Here is a 20,188-nt window from a genome sequence, read left to right as displayed (position 1 = left end):
CCTCTGTTAGCTGTGAGCTTCTTGAAACTAGGGACTGCCTCTCACTCCTTCCTTTATCCTGTGCACTTGGTCTAGGGCCTGATAAATAAATAATAAACAAAGGCTGATACATGTTTAGCTAGACAAGGAATCCCCTCCACTCCTGTGCTGGGATAAGGCAGCATTTAGGCCCCTTAGAGCCATAGATGCATCCAGCTCATTTGTGACATGCAGAAGGAAACTGGCCGATCCAAAATCACTCCGTCAGTGAGAGGGCTCAGACTAAAAGCGGCCTTTCCAACCCTCAGGACAGTGCACTTCCAGCTAAACTGTCTCGAGTTCTACCACACATTAGCTGTGTAACTCTGGGCGAGATCCTTTGCATCACTGCCCTGGCTTCCTCACCTGTAAAATGGGTAAAACTGTAGTGCCTACATTATAGGATTGTCTGAGGAGTAAGTGAACCTGTGTAAAACAGAGCACAGGACATAGGAAGAGCTCAAAAAGTGTGCCTGTCATGATTGTCATTCACTCCTGGCTGTTCTCCTTGGTAAAGGGGCCCCACCACCCATCAGCAAAGCAGAGCTCACAGTGCAAAGAAGACTTTCCAGCACTGACTTACACACTCTTCAACCCAGCAAGTCCCCTGCAACAATCCCTTTGGGGAAATGCCCGATCTTTTGTCACGAATCCTTCACAGCTTTCCCTCCTCCAACGCCCTATGCACGTGTGCAAGTGTACACACAATTCACAGTGATGACAAGGGGAGGTTGTGAAACCTTTGCAAGAGCTCACCCTTTCAAGTCGGATAGACCGGGTGTCAGATAACAAGTCTGCCACTTCGAGCTGTGCAGTCTTAGGCAAGTCACTCTCTCTAAGCCTCAGTCTCCTCATCTTTCAAAGTGGTATAATCTGTTATGAGGATTACCTGAAATATGTAATGGTCTGCTATTCCATAAATGATACTGAGAGTAATAATAGTTGTCTCATTTTTATTTAACAAAATCCACTTGACAAAATGTCAGAACCAGAAGGGGCCTTAGGGATCATGTGGTCCAGCCTTCTCGTTTTATAGCTGGAGACCCAGAGGTCTTGAGTGGAGGTGTGATTGGCCCAAGGTCACACACTGATGTGGTGGTGGAACAAGACCTGGGACCTGGGTCTCCTGATTTTTTGCTACATGTCCATTTTGGCCCGTTTGATTCTCCTTATCTGCCCCCTCCCCGAAACACAGGAAGTGGCTGGAATCACTCTTTTCCCATCCTCTTCCCTTCATGCTTATCTTTCACCAGCCAGAACCATCTGTTTGTCAACATAATCACACCCCCCAGGCACATCTAGTCCCTTCAAGCCTGACTTGAGGAGAAGGTAAAACAACTGTTGGCCCCTGGCAATAGCAATAATAACAGTAAGAGCAATAAATAATGACAGTCAACAACTGGCGCAGTACCCTACACTTTAAAATGCTTTTCCCTACACTGTCAACACATTCTCACAGTTTCTCCCTAACCTGGTTGGCTTAGGGACATAATTTCCTCCGACTTATTTGATTCAACACTTCCTGAGGACCCACTTGATGCCTAGCCATGGGCTAGAGATTAGAGACACAGAGAGGAAAAAGTCCATGCCTCTACCGGAAGGAGCTCACAATCTAATGGGGATTGAGGGCAGGTGGGGACATAACTTCTTTTGGCCCAAATGGTGCAGCAGTAAAATGCCCTGCCCCACCCTATGGGGAGGCTTCTTTATCATGCTGTCAAGTGGCAGAATGTATCTTTGAAATAAACTGGAGCAAGAAAAGATGAGTGAAAGGCTGAACAGGACAGCAGGAGGGAAGATAGAGAACAGAAAATACAGACACCAAAAACTTGACCTCCTTGTCTCATGGAGATTCCAATGAGAGATTCCTGGGAGGGCTAGGGAGCAGCAGTGGGATCCATGTGAAACCAGAAAACCACAGTCCCTGCCTCCCTGCCAGCACACAGGATTCTGATGCTTCTGTTCCCTTAGGGACTCTGCCCTCGGATGCCAAGATTTTCCAAACCCAGTGCTGGGCTATATATGCCTCCTTGGGACCATCGTTGCTGGAATGACGTCAGTGTCCTTGCAGTGGAAATGTCTGTACCTCCTGACTGCTTCCTAGGCCCCTCAGCCTGGCAGCCCAACACACTCCAGCATTCATTATCCCCTGGCAGGGAACCATCCGCAGGGATGTAAAAGAGACCGGTGGGGTGGGGGAGGTGGGAGAGAACAGGACAAAGAGCAGCCACCCCTCCTCTCTTCCTCCAGTCTATCTCCCAACTCCTGTGTCCCTGAGAACCTACTATGTGCCAGGCACAGGCACTATTTTAAGCGCTTTCATATATGTCTCATTCAATCCTTACATCAACCCTCTGAGATACGTACCCTTCTTCCCAGATTTACAGATGAGGAAACTGAAGCTTGGGGAAGGGAGGTAACTTGACAAAGGTCATCCCAGTGATGGCGCAGAGATGACAATATAGGACTGTCTGATACCTCCAGTTCCACGAGGCCCACACAGTTAATGTTTCACTTGAGAAGTCTCGAGTTGAAAAAGATCAACTGAGGAAACCCCAATTATTTCATAGACCCAAGTTTAAATTCTGGGTTGCTTTAATAGGGATGTCCCCCTGACAGGTAAGAGCTGCTTGAATGGCATATTAAAATTGTACGGACCATCTAATCCAACGCCTGAATTTAACAGATTAATAGACACCCACGCCTACAGAATTTTAAGATGGCTACTTGTGGCCTACGAGCAAGCTAAAGGACTAGAACCCCAATCTCTGGCACTTTCCCTACCCGACCGTTCCTGCAGAGATCACCTTTTTCTGGGAAGCAACTCCAGCCCATCCCACCTCCAGATGAGCAGAGAAGGCAGAGGAAACAGGCAGTGTGTTGCCAGGCCTCTCCTCAATCTGCTGGGTTGAGTAAGGGAATATGGGTGCTTCCCAGGCTAGGAGGTGTTCCCAACAGCCCAGCTCCCTGCCAAGGATCAGAAGGAGAAACCATCACAGCCTGTGGAGAATCCATGGAGACTGAGGCTTAGATCTCCTACTCTAGGGGTCATGGACATTTTTTTCTTCTCAGGGGAGAATAAGGGAAGGAAGCAGTCATTGGCACTTGACCTTGGGCTGGGTGTGGGGTTCCCTGCTTCCCCCACCCCCAGGTACTCTTGCTCCTCCTCCAAGAAAGAAAGAGGCTTAAATGTTTGCCAAATGCTGTAAGAGGAAAACAAATAGGAATGGGGTGATCCCTAAAATCCTCCAAATAGCCCACTTCGGGCATCTTCTCTGCTGCCACCAGCATCCTCTAATTAGTGAATTTCTAGGTGGTGGTGGTGGGGCGCTTCGAGGGATGTAGGGGAATGAAGGGATGGTAAGAATGAGTCACAGTTAACCCCTCCTCGGCTGGTGCCCTCTGAGGGATTCTACCGCAGAGAGCAGCCCCCGCCCGCCGCCCGCCGCGGTGCAGCGCAGGCCCCCATCCCTGCTCCGCCAAGGCCTCCTCACCTGAGTCCACTCGCCCTCCGCAGCCCCGCCGCCTCTCACCACTCCGGCCCGGCTTGGCGCAGCGCCTCTGCAGTCGCTGCTGCAGCTGCCTGGCCCAGATCAGCAACCTGCGGCGGTGGGGAAAACAGACAGACAGGGGCGGGTGAGCGCGGGCGGGGACAGCGGGCAGCCGAGTCCCCGGCCGCTGACAGCTGGGCCGCCGCGGTCGGAAAGCCTGGAGGGCCGGCTGCCCGCCGGGCGCTCCGGCCGCTCCCCTGCGGGGCCCGCGCCTCCCCTCCCCCAACCCCGCACTTGGCACTCTGGGCTGCGGCGGCACAGCTGAGCGGCGGGCCCGGAGGTTCCTGTCATCACCTGCGGAGGCTTCCATGGCTTCGGCTGCCCTGCCCAGGCCGCTGAACTGCTCTCCGGAGCCCCTGCTGGAGGCGGCTAGCTGGGTGCTCGCCGGGGCTGGGGCTGCCGGGAGGGAGGGAGGGAGGGGAAGGGAGGGTGAGGTGGATGGAGGGGACCAGCCAGTCGGCGGCTCGCCGGCAGCTGCGTAAGCGGCCCGCTTCACTTTCCTTCTTAAAGAGATAGTTAGTGTCTTGCTCCAGAGAGCGCAGGAGGAGACGCCAGCATGCGTGGAGTAGGGGCCTCTCCCACCTCCACACCGGCCTGTACTTAGAGCTGGGCGGCGGGGCCTGGCGGAGAGCACGTTGGCCCACTGACAGGTCGTGTGACCCTGGGCAAGCCCCTTCACCTCTATGGGCCTCAGCTTTCTCATCTGTAACATCGGATGATGATAACAGTCTTACTCCCTGTCACACGGTTGGCTTAAATAGTAATTTGATCCGAATTCCTCTGAGAACATTTTTCACTCCTCAAATCAAGTACCTCTGAGTATTTAATGCAAACAGCACTCAGACTACTTAGAAAAATGATAGCAAGAATCATAAATAAGTGAAAACAAAAATGTTTTTCCTTGAGGTATTAAGATGGTCAATCATTGGAAAGATGGAAAGATATGCAGTCACAACCTAAAGTAAGTGTTTATTATACACCTTTCCCCTCTGTGTCTGTCTTCCACCCACTATCACAGGGGAAGAAGAGGAAAAACAAGTGGGAAAAGTAAAGAAAACTGGACTCTCTGCCTAGCGTTTCCACTTCTAGCCCTGCAACTTTAGATAAGTTAACTCACTCTCTGGGCCTGGTTTCTTATCTGCTCCATGTGTGGGAAGTGGGGCTCAATGGGAAGGGGCTCCCTCCTTCTGAACGAGCCCTAACTATCTGATTTGTCATTCCTCTGCTCAAACCATCTGTCACTTCTTCCAGATCTCTGCTCAAATGTCACTGTCCCAGGGAGGCCTTCCTTGACCACCCAAAATAAAATAGTGATTCCCTCCTCCCTCACTTCCTCTGCCCTGGTTTTGCTGTATTTCACCACCAGATTGTATTTTTACTATTTGTAGTCTTTCATTATTACCCCCACTAGAATGTACACTCCATGAAGGAAGGGACTTTGTTTTGTCTCCTGCCATATCCCCAGTGCTTACAGTGGTGCCTAACACATATCAGGTGCTCAATAAATATTGACTAAGTGAATGAGAGAGCAGGCATGCATTGTGCCAGGCCCTAGTCTTCTATAAGAACACAAGGCCAGATGCTATCTTCATCTCTTAAGACTTTTAAGTCCTAAAGTCTCTGTCTACTTTTGGCAAGGCTGTACTTGGTACCCTCCACCCTAAACTGAATTTTCCAAGAGAAGTATTTGTAAAGTGACTTCACTGACTTCATATCATGACTCTGCAACACTGGCCTGATGAGAAATAGTTAATATTTATAATGTACATGAAAAAAATAATTATTTTAAATTAACTGTTACTTTTCAAAGTTAAATCTTTTTTGTAGCTCTGATTTGTGGTAAATCCATCACTCTATAACAATACATATAATTTTGCAACAAATGCCTATAAGTTTTTTTTACATTGGTAATATTTTTCCCTCATTCAATTAAACTGAATTCTCCTATCAGATGGCCATCATTATATTATGCTTTGTGGAAAAACATGACAGCAATCGTGGCAGAAATAGGAAATTGTAGTTGAAAAAGCCATGTGAAATAAGGCCTTCTGTCTAAAAACAAACAAACAAACAAAAAACTAATACTAAATTAGCAAGTTAATTGCTGAAATGTTTTATCTGCCCTAAGGCCCACCTAAATTATATAAGTGACTTATTTACACTTAAAGCAAAACCAAAGGAAGCCATGTAATTGTTGTTTGTTTATCAGGAGATAATTTCTGAGATCCTTATTTAAAAAATATTTTTTGTTTGTCCTCAGGTTTTTTCCCTTGGTACTTAGAAGACTACATTTCCCAGAAATATCCACAAGGAACTTCACCCCACAAAAAGAGAGGGGACCTCTATCCACATTACTCCCATCTGGGATGGTGTTAAGAATCTCTCCTCAGCAACATAAAGCGTGTGATTGAGAAGAAGAGAACCAATGTTTAGTTACAACATAAATTGTAACAAGTGAGGATTTTAAGCATAAAACAAATTATTCTAAAGAAATTAGTAGTTTTTGTTTTGTACACATTGGGAAATACTTAAATTTGTTTAGTTTCAACAGCAATTTTGGTTCCAATTCTGGGTAAGCACATTCCTCCCACTGAATGCCGCAATAAACCTGAACAAAATGTATGTAGCAGCTACTTGAGGACTCTGAAAATACTAGCAGGAAATTGCGGAAGAAGGATAGAATCTGACATACCACTGACTAGTGAATTTACCAGTTTTTCTTCCTCTGGTATCCCCCAGCCTGGTCTGAAGGAAGCCCAAAACCTGGACTTGGGGAATCAACACAGAGAGAGTGCCCATGAATCTCCCTAGTTCTGACTTTAGGGTTAGGAAAGGAGACCCCTAATGCTCAGGGTGAGAGGGGGAAATAATTTTTCTTTTATTTTTTAACCTTTTCTCCATTATCTCATGCCCCAGCTCCCAGGGAATCCTGCAGTGGTGGCTGTGACATCAGGGACCCACAGATCCCTAAAACTCTGAGGGAAGAAAAACTTCTCCAATCAAGTATCTGTAGTCCTAAGAGAGTGTGAGCCTCTGCTGGTTTTTTGTTTTTATTTTTATTTATTTATTTTCTTTTGTCTCTTTCCATCCTCCTACCATTTGGCTCCAGATGCAGGTGCAATTGTGGGGAGAAGGCAGCAAAACAGAGCAGAGTAAATAAAGCTACAAGCTTCAGCTTTCTGGTGAACCCCAAAGAGGATAAACCAAATCATAATAATGATAATAATAGAAAAATAATGATTCCAGTTACTATTGAAGACTAAAAATAAAGAAAAAATCTTGCAAGCAATCAGAGAAAAATGATGTGTTAATTACATAGGAATAAAGATTTGAATAACTGTGAATTTCTCAACTGAAACCATGAAGGGCAGGAGAAAAATGGAACAAGAATTTTAAATTGCCAACAGAAAAGAGCAGTCAACCAGTATTCTACACCCAGCAAAAATATCTATCAGGAATAAAAGTAAAATAAAGACATTCTTAGATAAAGGTAAGTTAAGAAAATTCATTGTCAGCAGACCTGCTCTGAAAGAACTGTTAAAGGAAATTCTTCAGACAGAAGGGAAATTGTATTAGAAGGAAATTTAGAATATCAGGAAGGAAAGAAGGACAATAAAAATGGTAAATATTTGGGTAAACTTAATAGACTGTCCTCCTCTTGAATTCTTTAAAATATGTTTGACAGTTGAAAGCAAAAATCATAACACTGTCTGATGGGGTTTCAACATAGGTAGATGTAATATATGACAATTTTGATTACAATATAAAGCAGGAAGTATGAAGGAACTTATATGGTACAAGGTTTCTACACTCCACTTGAAGTGGTAAAATACTGATTCTAAGTAGACTATGAAAAGTTAAGTATTTATTTTGTAATCCTTAAAGAAACCATTTTAAAATATCTATAACAAAAGATATAGTAAAAAACAACAGATAGGGGCTTCCCTGGTGGCGCAGTGGTTGAGAGTCCGCCTGCCAATGCAGGGGTCACAGGTTCGTGCCCCGGTCCGGGAAGATCCCACATGCCACGGAGTGGCTGGGCCCGTGAGCCATGGCCACTGAGCCTGTGCGTCCAGAGCCTGTGCTCTGCAATGGGAGAGGCCACAACAGTGAGAGGCCCGCGTACCGCACCCCCCCAAAAAAAAAAGATAAAATAAATGGAATTCTAAAAAAAATGTTCAAATATTCCAAAAGAGGGCAAGAAAGGAGGAAACAGAGGAATGAAAAATAGAGGAAACAAACAGTAAACAAATAATAAAATGGTAGATCTAAATCCAAACATATCAATATTTACATTAAATGTATAAACATCAATTAAACAGAGATTTTCAGGATGGATAAAAAATGACTTAATTAGATGCTTTCTACAAAAAACTCACTTTAAATATAATGATATAGGTAAGCTAAAAGTAAAAGATGGGGAAAGATATACCATAATATGAATTAAAGGAGAGCTGGAATGGCTTAATATGAGAAAAAGTAGACTTCAAAGCAAAGAAAATTACCAGAGATAAAGAGAATCATTATATAAAAATAAAAGGGTCACTTCACAAGGAAGACATAATAATTGTAAATAATTGTAGAAGAGCTTCAAAATACATGAAGCAAAACTTGTCAGAACTGAAAGAAGAAATAGATTCACAATTATAGTTGCAGACATGAACACTCCTTTCTCTGTAATCAATAGAACTAGTAGACAGAAAATAAGCCAGGATATAGAAGAACTGAATAGCGCTAACAAACAACTAGGTTCAATTGACATTTATAGAACATTCCACCTAACAACTGCAGAATATATTCAAGTGCCATCCATCAAGACAGACCCTACACTAGGTCATAAAACAAACCTTAATAAATTTAAAAGAATCAAAATTGTTTAAAGTATGTTCTCTGACCATAATGAATTAGACTAGAAAATAATTGCAGAAAGGTAACAGGAAACTCTCCCTTGAAAATTAAACAACATACTCCTAAATAACCCACAGGTCAAAGTGGAAGTCTCAAGGGAAATTAGAAAATATTTTGAACTGAACAAAAATGAAAATACAACATGTCAAAATTTGTGCAATGCAGCTAAAGCAGTGCTTGGAGGGAAATATATAGCATTAACTGTTTAAAGAAGGTCTCAAATCAATTAAGCTTCCACCTTAATAAAACTAAAAAATAAGAGCAAAATAAATTCAAAACAAGCTGCAGGAAGGAAGCAATAAATACCACACCAGAAATCAATGAAATTGAAAAAGAAAAGCAAAGGAGAAAATCAGTGAAACCAAAAGCTGGTTCTTTGAAAAGACCAATAAAATTAATAAGCCTCTAATATGATTTAAAAGAAAAAAGAGAGGAGATACAAATTAATACATGAAATGAAAGAGGGGTTATTACTATGGACCCTGCAGATATTAAAAGGATAATTAGGGAACACTCTAAACAACTCTACACACATAATCACCAATTTAGATGAGATGGAACAATTCCTTGAAAACCACAAACTACTAAAACTCACCCAAAATGAAATAGATAACTGCATAGCCTTACAACTATTTTAAAAATTGAATTCATAGTTTAAAACATTCCAAAATATAAATCTCCAGATCCAGATGGTTTCATGGGTGAATTCTACCAAACACTTAAAGAAGAAATAGTACCAGCTCTACACAGTCTTTTCACAGAAAAATAAAATAGGAGGAAACACTTTCCAAGTTATTTTTATGAGGTCAGTACTTCCCTGATACCAAGATCAGAAAAAGGCAGTACAAGAAAAGACAAATACAGACCAATATCCCTCATGAACACAGATGCAAAAATCCTAAACAAAATACTAGCAAATCTATGTGAAAAGATGATCAACATCATTAGTTATTAGGAAAATGCAAATCAAAACCATGAGATATTACTTTATACTTACTAGGATAGCTATAATCAAAAAGGGGCAATAACAAGTGTTGGCAAAGATATAGAGAAATTGGAAATCTCATAAATTGTTGGTAGAAATTTAAAATGGCACAGGTACTTTGGAAAACAGCTTGACGATTCCTTAAAAAGTTAAACATAGAATTATCATATGACCCAGCAATTCCACCCCTACATATACATCCAGGAAAGATGAAAACATGTATACACAAAAAATTATAAACTATTGTTCACAGCAACATTATTCATTATAGTTAAAAAATGGAAACAACTCATATGTCTACCAACAGATGAATGGATAAACAAAATGCATATCCATATAATGGAATATTAATTTGGCCATTAAAAGGAATGATGTACAGATACATTCTACAACATAAGTGAACATTATGCTAAGTGAAAAAAAGCCAGAAACAAAAAGCCATATATTATACGAGTGACAGAAAGTGGATTACTTGTTGCCAGGAGCTGTGGGGAAGGAGGGAGTGAAGAGTCGTTGCTTAAGAGTATGGGGTTGCTATATGAATGATTAAAATGTTCTAAAATGAGATAATGGTATTGGTTGCATAATACTGTGAATATATGAAAAACCATGAATTTAACACTTTATAAAAAGGGTTTTTTAATACTTTAAAACTTTTATCATATGTGAATTATATCTCAATAAAGCTGTTAAACTATATTAGCAAATTGAATCCAATGATACCTAAAAGAAATAATATACCATGACCAAGTAGAGTTTATCCTGGATATGTAAAGCTGGTTAAAAATTCAAAACTTGGTTGGTGGGCTTCCCTGGTGGTGCAGTGGTTAAGAATCTGCCTGCCAATGCAGGGGACACAGGTTCGAGCCCTGGCCCAGGAAGATCCCACATGCCGCGGAGCAACAAAGTCTACTCACCACAACTACTGAGACTGCGCTCTAGGGCCCAAGAGCAACAACTATTGAGCCTGCGTACCACAACTACTGAAGCCCGCACACCTAGAGCCTGTGCTCTGCAACACGAGAAGCCACGACAATGAGAAGTCTGTGCACTGCAACGAAGAGTAGCCACCACTTGCCACAGCTAGAGAAAGCCCACGCACAGCAACGAAGACCCAACACAGCCAAACAAACAAACAAACAAAAAAACTTGGTTGGTGTAATATTTAATAGTCTAGAGAAAAACCTCAGGATCTAATTGTAAGGCCAACTGGCCTGAGGCAGGGGAACGCAATCAGATTCACAGGTTGCATCAGACCGAAACTCTCCGGACCACCCAGTTCCAGAAACTGACCTGGAGACATTCCGGACCACCCAGTTCCAGGAACTGACCTGGGGGCTTCCACCCGGCCCAGCCTTCCCGCCTTTCGAGGGGTGGGACTAGCCATCCCAAGACTGATGTAACTGGCACCAGATATTGCCACGATACCCCAAGAGACCACCAAATAAGGAATACCCTGTGCCCTCCCAGATTTACCACACCCCTTTCCCTTCTTCCCCTATAAAATCTTGCCCAACCCTCGCCCGGGTGCGACTTCTCTGGCCCCTTTCTCTTGGACCAGTGAACCTCGCCCGGGAGCGCCCCCTAATAAAGCTCACTTGAAGCTTTCCTCTGTTTCACCATTCCGTTTGTTAAGATCCGACCTTACACTAATCAATTCAGAAAAAGCATTTAACAAGTTTCAACATACACTCATTAAAAAATATATAAAACCGGACTCCCTCTTGCAAGAGCACTGGAATCACAACTAACTGCTGAACAATCATTGACAGGAAGACACTGGAACTCACCAACAAAGATGCCCCATATCCAAAGACAAAGGTGGAGCCACAATGAGATGGTAGGAGGGGTGCAATCACAATAAAATCAATTCCCATAACTACTGGGTGGTTGACTCGCAAACTGGAGAACACATATACCACAGAAGTCCACCCACTGGAGTGAAGGTTCTGAGCCCCACATCAGGCTTCCCAACCTGGGGGTCCAGCAAAGGGAGGAGGATCAGACTTTGAAGCCTAGCGGTATTTGCTTGCAGGACTTCGACAGGACTGGGGGAAACAGAGACTCCACTCTTGGAGGACACACACAAAGTAGCGTGCACATTGGGACCCAGGGGAAGGAGCAGTAACCCCATAGGAGGCCGAACCAAACCTACCTACTAGTGTTGGAGGGTCTCCTGCAGAGGCAGGGGGTGGCTGTGGCTCACCGTGGGGACAAGGAAACTGGCAGCAGAACTTCTGGGAAGTATTCCTTGGTGTGAGCCCTCCCAGAGTTCGCCATTAGCCCCAACAAAGAGCCCAGGTAGGCTTCAGTGTTGGGTCGCCTCAGGCCAAACAACCAACAGGGAGGGAACCCAGCCCCACCCACCAGCAGACAAGCGGATTAAAGTTTTACTGAGCACTGCCCAACAGGGCAACACCCAGCTCTACCCACAACCAGTCCATCCCATCAGAAAATCTGCACAAGCCTCTTAGATAGCCTCATCCACCAGAGGGCAGACAGTAGAAGCAAGAAGAACTATAATCTTGCAGCCTGTGGAACAAAAACCACATTCACAGAAAGATAGACAAGATGAAAAGGCAGAGGGTTATGTACCAGATGAAGGAACAAGATAAAACCCCACAAAAACAACTAAATGAAGTGGACATAGGCAGTCTTCCAGAAAAAGAATTCAGAATAATGATAGTGAAGATGATCCAGGACCTCGGAAAAAGAATGGAGGCAAACATCAAGAAGATGCAAGAAATGTTTAACAAAAACCTAGAAGAATAAAGAACAAACACATAGTAGAATTAAAGAACAAACAGACAGAGATGAACAATAGAATAACTGAAATGAAAAACAGACTAGAAGGAAGCAACAGCAGAATAACTGAGGCAGAAGAATGGATAAGTGACCTGGAAGACAGAATGGTGGAATTCACTGTCGTGGAACACAATAAAGAAAAAAGAATGAAAAGAAATGAAGACTGCCTTAGGGACCTCTGGGACAACGTTAAACGCAACAACATTCGCCTTATAGGGGTCCCAGAAGGAGAAGAGAGAGAGAAAGGACCTGAGAAAATATTTGAAGAGATTGTAGTTCAAAACTTCCTGACATGGGAAAGGAAATAGCCACCCAAGTCCAGGAAGCTCAGAGAATCCCAGGCAGGATAAACCCAAGGGGAAACACACCAAGACATATAGTAATCAAATTAGCAAAAATTAAAGACAAAGAAAACTTACTGAAACCAGCAAGGGAAAAATGACAAATAACATACAAGAGAACTCGCATAAGGTTAACAGTTGATTTCTCAGCAGAAACTCTACAAGGCAGAAGGGATTGGCATGATAATATTTAAAGTGATGAAAGGGAAGAACCTACAACCAAAATTACTCTACCCAGCAAGGATCTCATTCAGATTCAACAGAGAAATCAAAAGCTTTACAGACAAGCAAAAGCTAAGAGAATTCAGCACCACCAAACCAGCTCTACAAAAAAATGCTAAAGGAACTTCACTAAGCAGGAAACACAAGAGAAGAAAAGGACCTACAAAAACAAACCCCTAACAATTAAGAAAATTGTAATAGGAACATACATATCGATAATTACCTTAAACGTGAATAGATTAAATGCTCCAAGCAAAAGACACAGGCTCCCTGAATGGATACAAAAACAAGACCCATATATATGCTGTCTACAAGAGACCCACTTCAGACCTACATACACAAACACACTGAAAGTGAGGAGATGGAAAAAAATATTCCATGCAAATGGAAATCAAAAGAAAGCTGGGGGCTTCCCTGGTGGCGCAGTGGTTGAGAGTCTGCCTGCCAATGCAGGGGACACGGGTTCGAGCCCTGGTCTGGGAGGATCCCACATGCCGCGGAGCAAATGGGCCCGTGAGCCACAACTACTGAGCCCGCGCGTCTGGAGCCTGTGCTCCGCAGCAAGAGAGGCCGCGATAGTGAGAGGCCTGCGCACCGCAATGAAGAGTGGTCCCCGCTTGCCGCAACTAGAGAAAGCCCTCGCACAGAAATGAAGACCCAACACAGCTAAAAATAAATAAATAAATTAATTAATTAATTAAAAAAAAAAAAAGAAAGAAAGCTGGAGTAGCAATACTCATATCAGATAAAATAGACTTTAAAATAAAGAATGTTACAAGAGACAAGGAAGGACACTACATATTGATCAAGGGATCAATCCAAGAAGAAGATATAACAATTATAAATATATATGCACCCAACATAGGAGCACCTCAATACATAAGGCAACTGCTAACAGCTATAAAAGAGGAAATCAACGGTAACACAATAATAGTGGGGGACTTTAACACCTCACTTACATCAATGGACAGATCATCCAAACAGAAAATAAATAAGGAAACACAAGCTTTAAATGACACAATAGACCAGATAGATTTAATTGATATTTATAGGACATTCCATCCAAAACCAGCAGATTACACTTTCTTCTCAAGTGCACACAGAACATTCTCCAGGATAGATCACGTCGTGGGTCACAAATCAAGCCTCAGTAAATTTTAAAAAATTGAAATCATATCAAGCATCATTTCTGACCATAGGACTATGAGATTAGAAATCAATTACAGGGAAAAAAATGCAAAAACCGCACAAACACATGGAGGCTAAACACTACATTACTAAATAACCAAGAGATCACTGAAAAAATCAAACAGGAAATAAAAAAATACCTACAGACAAATGACAACAAAAACACAATGATCCAAAACCTATGGGATGCAGTAAAAGCAGTTCTAAGAGGGAAGTTTATAGCAATACAAGCCTACCTGAAGAAACAAGAAACATCTCAAATAAACAATCTAACTTTACACCTAAAGGAACTAGAGAAAGAAGAACAAACAAAACCCAAAGTTAGTAGGAGGAAGAAATCATAAATATCAGAGCAGAAATAAATGAAATAGAAACAAAGAAAACAGTAGCAAAGATCAATAAAACTAAAAGCTGGCTCTTTGAGAAGATAAACAAAATTGATCAAACATTAGCCAGACTCATCAAGACAAAGAGGGAGAGTACTCAAATCAATAAAATTAGAAATGAAAAGGGAGAAGTTACAACAGACACCACAGAAATACAAAACATCCTAAGAGACTACTACAAGAAACTCTATGCCAATAAAATGGACAACTTGAAAGAAATGGACAAGTTCTTAGAAAGGTATAACCTTCCAAGACGGAACCAGGAAGAAATAGAAAATGTGAACAGACCAACCAATCATAAGTAATGAAATTGAAACTGTGATTAAAAATCTTCCAACAAACAAAACTCCAGCACCAAATGGCTTCACAGGTGAAATCTATCAAACATTTAGAGAAGAGCTAACACCCATCCTTCTCAAATTCTTCCAAAAAATTGCAGAGGAAGGAACACTCCCAAACTCATTCTATGAGGCTACCATCACCTGATAGCAAAACCAGACAAAGATACTACAAAAAAACAAAATTACAGACCAATATTACTGATGAATATAGATGCAAAAATCCTCAACGAAATACTAGCAAACAGAATCCAACAACACATTAAAAGGGTCATACACCATGATCAAGTGAGATTTATCCCAAAGATGCAAGGATTCTTCAATATACGCAAATCAATCAATGTGATACACCATATTAACAAACTGAAGAATAAAAACCACATGATCATCTCAATAGATGCAGAAAAAGCTTTTGACAAAATTCAACACCAATTTATGATAAAAACTCTCCAGAAAGTGAGCATAGAGGGAACCTACCTCAACATAATAAAGGCCATATATGACAAACCCACAGCAAACATCATTCTCAATGGTGAAAAACTGAAAGCATTTCCTCTAAGATCAGGAACAAGACAAGGATGTCCTCTCTCGCCACTATTATTCAACATAGCTTTGGAAGTCCTAGCCACAGCAATCAGAGAAGAAAAAGTAATAAAAGGAATACAAATTGGAAAAGAAGAAGTAAAACTGTCACTGTTTGAAGATGACATGACACTACATAATGAATCCTAAAGATGCCACCAGAAAACTACTAGAGGTAATGAATGAATTTGGTAAAGGTGTAGTATACATAATTAATACACAGAAATCTCTTGCATTCCTATACACTAATAATGAAAAATCTGAAAGAGAAATTAAGGAAACACTCCCATTTACCACTGCAACAAAAAGAATAAACTACCTAGGAATAAAATTACCTAAGGAAACAAAAGACCTGTATGCAGAAAACTATAAGACACTGATGAAAGAAATTAAAGATGATACCAACAGATGGAGAGATATACCATGTTCTTGGATTGGAAGAATCAATATTGTGAAAATGACTATAGTACCCAAAGCAATCTACAGATTCAATGCAATCCCTACCAAATTACCAATGGCATTTTTTTACTGAACTAGAACAAAAAATCTTAAAATTTGTATGGAGATACTAAAGACCCCAAGTAGCCAAAGCAGTCTTGAGAGAAAAAAATGGAGCTGGAGGAATCAGACTCCCTGACTTCAGACTATACTACAAAGCTACAGTAATCAAGACAATATGGTACTGGCACAAAAACAGAAATATAGATCAATGGAACAGGATAGAAAGCCCAGAGATAAACCCACGCACCTATGGTCAACTAATCTATGACAAAGGAAGCAAGGATATACAATGGAGAAAATACAGTCTCTTCAATAAGTGCTGCTGGGAAAACTGGACAGCTAATTGTAAAAGAATGAAATTAGAACACTCCCTAACACCATACACAAATATAAACTTTAAATAGATTAAAGACCTAAATGTAAGACCAGACACTATAAAACTCTTAGAGGAAAACATAGGAAGAACACTCTTTGACATAAATCACAGCAAGATCTTTTTTGATCCACCTGCTAGAGTAATGGATATAAAAAAAAATAAACAAATGGGACCTAATGAAACTTAAAAGCTTTTTCAAAGCAAAGGAAACTACAAAGAAGATGAAAAGACAACCCTCAGAATGGGAGAAAATATTTGCAAACGAATCAATGGACAAAGGATTAATCTCAAAAATATATAAACAGCTCATGCAGCTGAATATTAAAAAAAAAACCAGCCCAATCCAAAAATGGGCAGAAGACCTAAATGGACATTTCTCCAAAGAAGACATACAGATGGCCAAGAAGAATATGAAAAGCTGCTCAACATCACTAATTATTAGAGAACTGAAAATCAAAACTACAATGAGGTATCACCTCATACCAGTTAGAATGGGCATCATTAGAAAATCTACAAACAACAAATGCTGGAGAGGGTGTGGAGAAAAGGGAACCTTCATACACTGTTGGTGGGAATGTAAATTGATAGAGCCACTATGGAGAACAGTATGGAGGTTCCTTAAAAACCTAAAAATAGAATTACCATATGACCCAGAAATCCCAATACTGGGCATATATCCTGAGAAAACCATAATTCGAAAAGACACATGCATCCCAATGTTCATTGCAGCACTATTTACAAAACCAGGTCATGGAAGCAACCTAAATGCCCATCAACAGACGAATGTATAAAAAGGTGTGATACATATATACAATGGAATATTACTCAGCCGTAAAAATGAATGAAATTGGGTCATTTGTAGAGACGTGGATGGACCTAGAGACTGTCATACACAGTGAAGTAAGGCAGAAAGAGAAAAACAAATATTGTATATTAACGCATATATGTGGAACCTAGAAAACTGGTACAGATGAACCGGTTTGCAGGGCAGAAATAGAGACACAGATATAGAGAACAAATTTATGGACACCAAGGGGGGAAAGTGGTGGGGCGGGGTGGTGGTGGTGGTGTGATGAATTGTGAGGTTGGGATTGACATATATACAGTAATATGTGTAAAATGGGTAAGTAATAAGAACTTGCTGTATAAAAAAGTAATAAAATTCTAAAATTAAAAAGAAAAAACTACAATGAGGTATCACCTCACACCAGTCAGAATGGCCACCATCAAAAAATCTACAAACAATAAATGCTGGAGAGGGTGTGGAGAAAAGGGAACCCTCTTGCACTCTTGCTGGGAATGAAAATTGATATGGCCACTGTGCAGAACAGTATGGAGGTTCCTTAAAAAACTAAAAATAGAACTGCCATATGACCCAGCAATCCCACTACTGGGCATATACCCTGAGAAAACCATAATTCAAAAAGAGTCATGTACCACAATGTTCACTGCAGCTCTATTTACAATAGCCAGGACATGGAAGCAACCTAAGTGTCCATCAACAGATGAATGGATAAAGAAGATGTGGCACATATATACAATGGAATATTACTCAGCCATAAAAAGAAACGAAATTGAGTTGTTTGTAGTGAGGTGGATGGACCTAGAGTCTGTCATACAGAGTGAAGTAAGTCAGAAAGAGAAAAACAAATACCGTATGCTAACACATATATATGGAATCTAAGGGGAAAAAATTGGTTATGAAGATCCTAGGGGCAGGACTGGAATAAAGATGCAGACATAGAGAATGGACTTTAGGACATGGAGGGGGGAAGTGTAAGCTGGGACGAAGTGAGAGAGTGGCATGGACACATATGCACTACCAAATGTAAAATAGATAGCTAGTGGGAAGCAGCAGTATAGCACAGGGAAATCAGCTGGGTGCTTTGTGACCACCTAGAGGGGTGGGATAGGGAGGGTGGGAGGGAGACACAAGAGGGAGGGGATATGGTGATATATGTGTATGTATAGCTGATTCACTTTGTTATAAAGCAGAAACTAACACACCATTGTAAAGCAATTATATTCCAATAAAGATGGTAAAAAAATAAACCAACAAACCAACAAAAAAATCTACAAACAATAAATGCTGGAGAGGGTGTGAAGAAAAGGGAACCCTCATGCATTGTTGGTGGAAATGTAAATTGATAGAGCCACTATGGAGAACAGTATGGAGGTTCCTTAAAAAAGTAAAAATAGGGCTTCCTTGGTGGCGCAGTGGTTGAGAGTCTGCCTGCTGATGCAGGGGACACAGGTTCGTGCCCCGGTCTGGGAGGATCCCACGTGCCGTGGAGCGGATGGGCCCGTGAGCCATGGCCGCTGGGCCTGCGCATCCGGAGCCTGTGCTCTGCGGCAGAAGAGGCCACAGCAGTGAGAGGCCCGTGTACCAAAAAAAAAAAAAAAAAAGTAAAAATAGAAATACCATATGACCTAGCAATCCCTCTACTGGGCATATACCCAGAGAAAACCATAATTCAAAGACACATGTTCCCCAATGTTCATTGCAGCACTATTTACAATAGGCAGGACATGGAAAACAACCTAAATGTCCATCAACCGAGGAATGGATAAAGAAGATGGAATATTACTCAGCCATAAAAAGGAACGAAATTGGGTCATTTGTAGAGACATGGATGGATCTAGAGACTGTCATACAGAGTGAAGTTAGTCAGAAAGAGAAAAACAAGTATCGTATATTAACACAAATACGTGGAATCTGAAAAAATTGGTATAGACGACCTTATTTACAAAGCAGAAATACAGACACAGATGTAGAGAACAAATGTATGGATACCAAGGGGGAAGGGGGGGATGGGATGAACTGGGAGATGGGGATTGGCATATATACACTATTGATACTATGTATAAAATAGATGGCTAATGAGAACCTACTGTATAGCACAGAGAACTCTAGTCAGTGCTCTGTGGTGACCTAAATGAGAAGGAAATCCAAAAAAGAGGGGATATATGTATATGTATAGCTAATTCACTTTGCTGTACAGTAAAAACTAACACAGTATTGTAAAGCAATTATACTCCAATTATAAAAACAAAAACCATGCACTTATCATATGACCCAGGCCTAGATATTTACCTTAGAGAAGAAACTTATATTCACACAAAAACTATACACAGGTATATGTAGCATATTTATTTATAATTGTCAAAAGCTGGAAACTTTAATGTCCTTCAGGGGGTAAATGGATAAATAAACTGTGGTATATCCAGACAACAGAACACTACTCAGCAATACATAGGATTGAACCACTGATGCTTGCTACAATTTGTACTAAGCTCAAAGACACACCCAGTGAAAGAAGCCAGTCTCAAAAAGGTTACATACTATGTAATTCCATTTGTATGACATTCTTAAAAAGCTAAAACTATAGTCGTGTAGAAGAGTACTTGCCAGGAGTTAGAATGGAGGAAGGGTGTGACTACTAAGGGATAGTACAACATAGTTTTTTTGTATTCTAGTTCTGGTGGTGGTTACAGGAAGCTATACATGTAAAATTCATAGAACTGTGCACCAAAATTAAAAAGTCAATTTTTTCTGTGTGCTGATTAAAAATTTAAGGAAATTTTAAATGTAATTTTTAATTTAATTTTTAATGTCAAAAATACTCAGTAAACACCACATAAAGAACATTTATTTTAGTGATCTTTACTTGAATTGTAGCTGCAGACAACATGCTGAATGAGTATCCATTAATTTTTTTAATGTTAAGAAGCAGTTTTGCTGATACATAAATAATGGTCATAATAATCATTAAATAGTATATAAATAGGTTGAATGATACATTATTAGACTAAAGCCACTCAGATAATTAAAAACTAAGGTGAATTTTATAACTCTTCAATTAAGATATTAGATTAAAAGCCGGGGCACATCAAATCAAGAATGATATGCATTAGAATCAAATAAATTATTGTCTGTGGGGAAATAAGAAAGTGTTAATTATTAATTAATTCCATAAAATTTAAGTA

The 20,188-nt window shown here is 41.0% G+C and overlaps 1 protein-coding gene across 1 annotated transcript in view; it reads right to left on the bottom strand.

Moving 5' to 3' along the window:
• SNPH (syntaphilin) overlaps positions 1-3,892 on the bottom strand; it is a gene marked incomplete at its 5' end in the record, with an annotated part of 38,151 nt that extends 34,259 nt beyond the window's left edge. Inside the window, 2 exons of the mRNA XM_082644741.1 lie at positions 3,513-3,619; positions 3,864-3,892. The remainder of the gene's footprint in view (positions 1-3,512; positions 3,620-3,863) is intronic.
• Positions 3,893-20,188: the final 16,296 nt, after the last annotated feature.

This window comes from Mesoplodon mirus, assembly GCF_964341445.2.
Source record: "Mesoplodon mirus genome assembly, chromosome: 15".
Classification (NCBI taxonomy): Eukaryota; Metazoa; Chordata; class Mammalia; order Artiodactyla; family Ziphiidae; genus Mesoplodon; species Mesoplodon mirus.
This window is presented reverse-complemented; position numbering and strand designations above follow the sequence as displayed.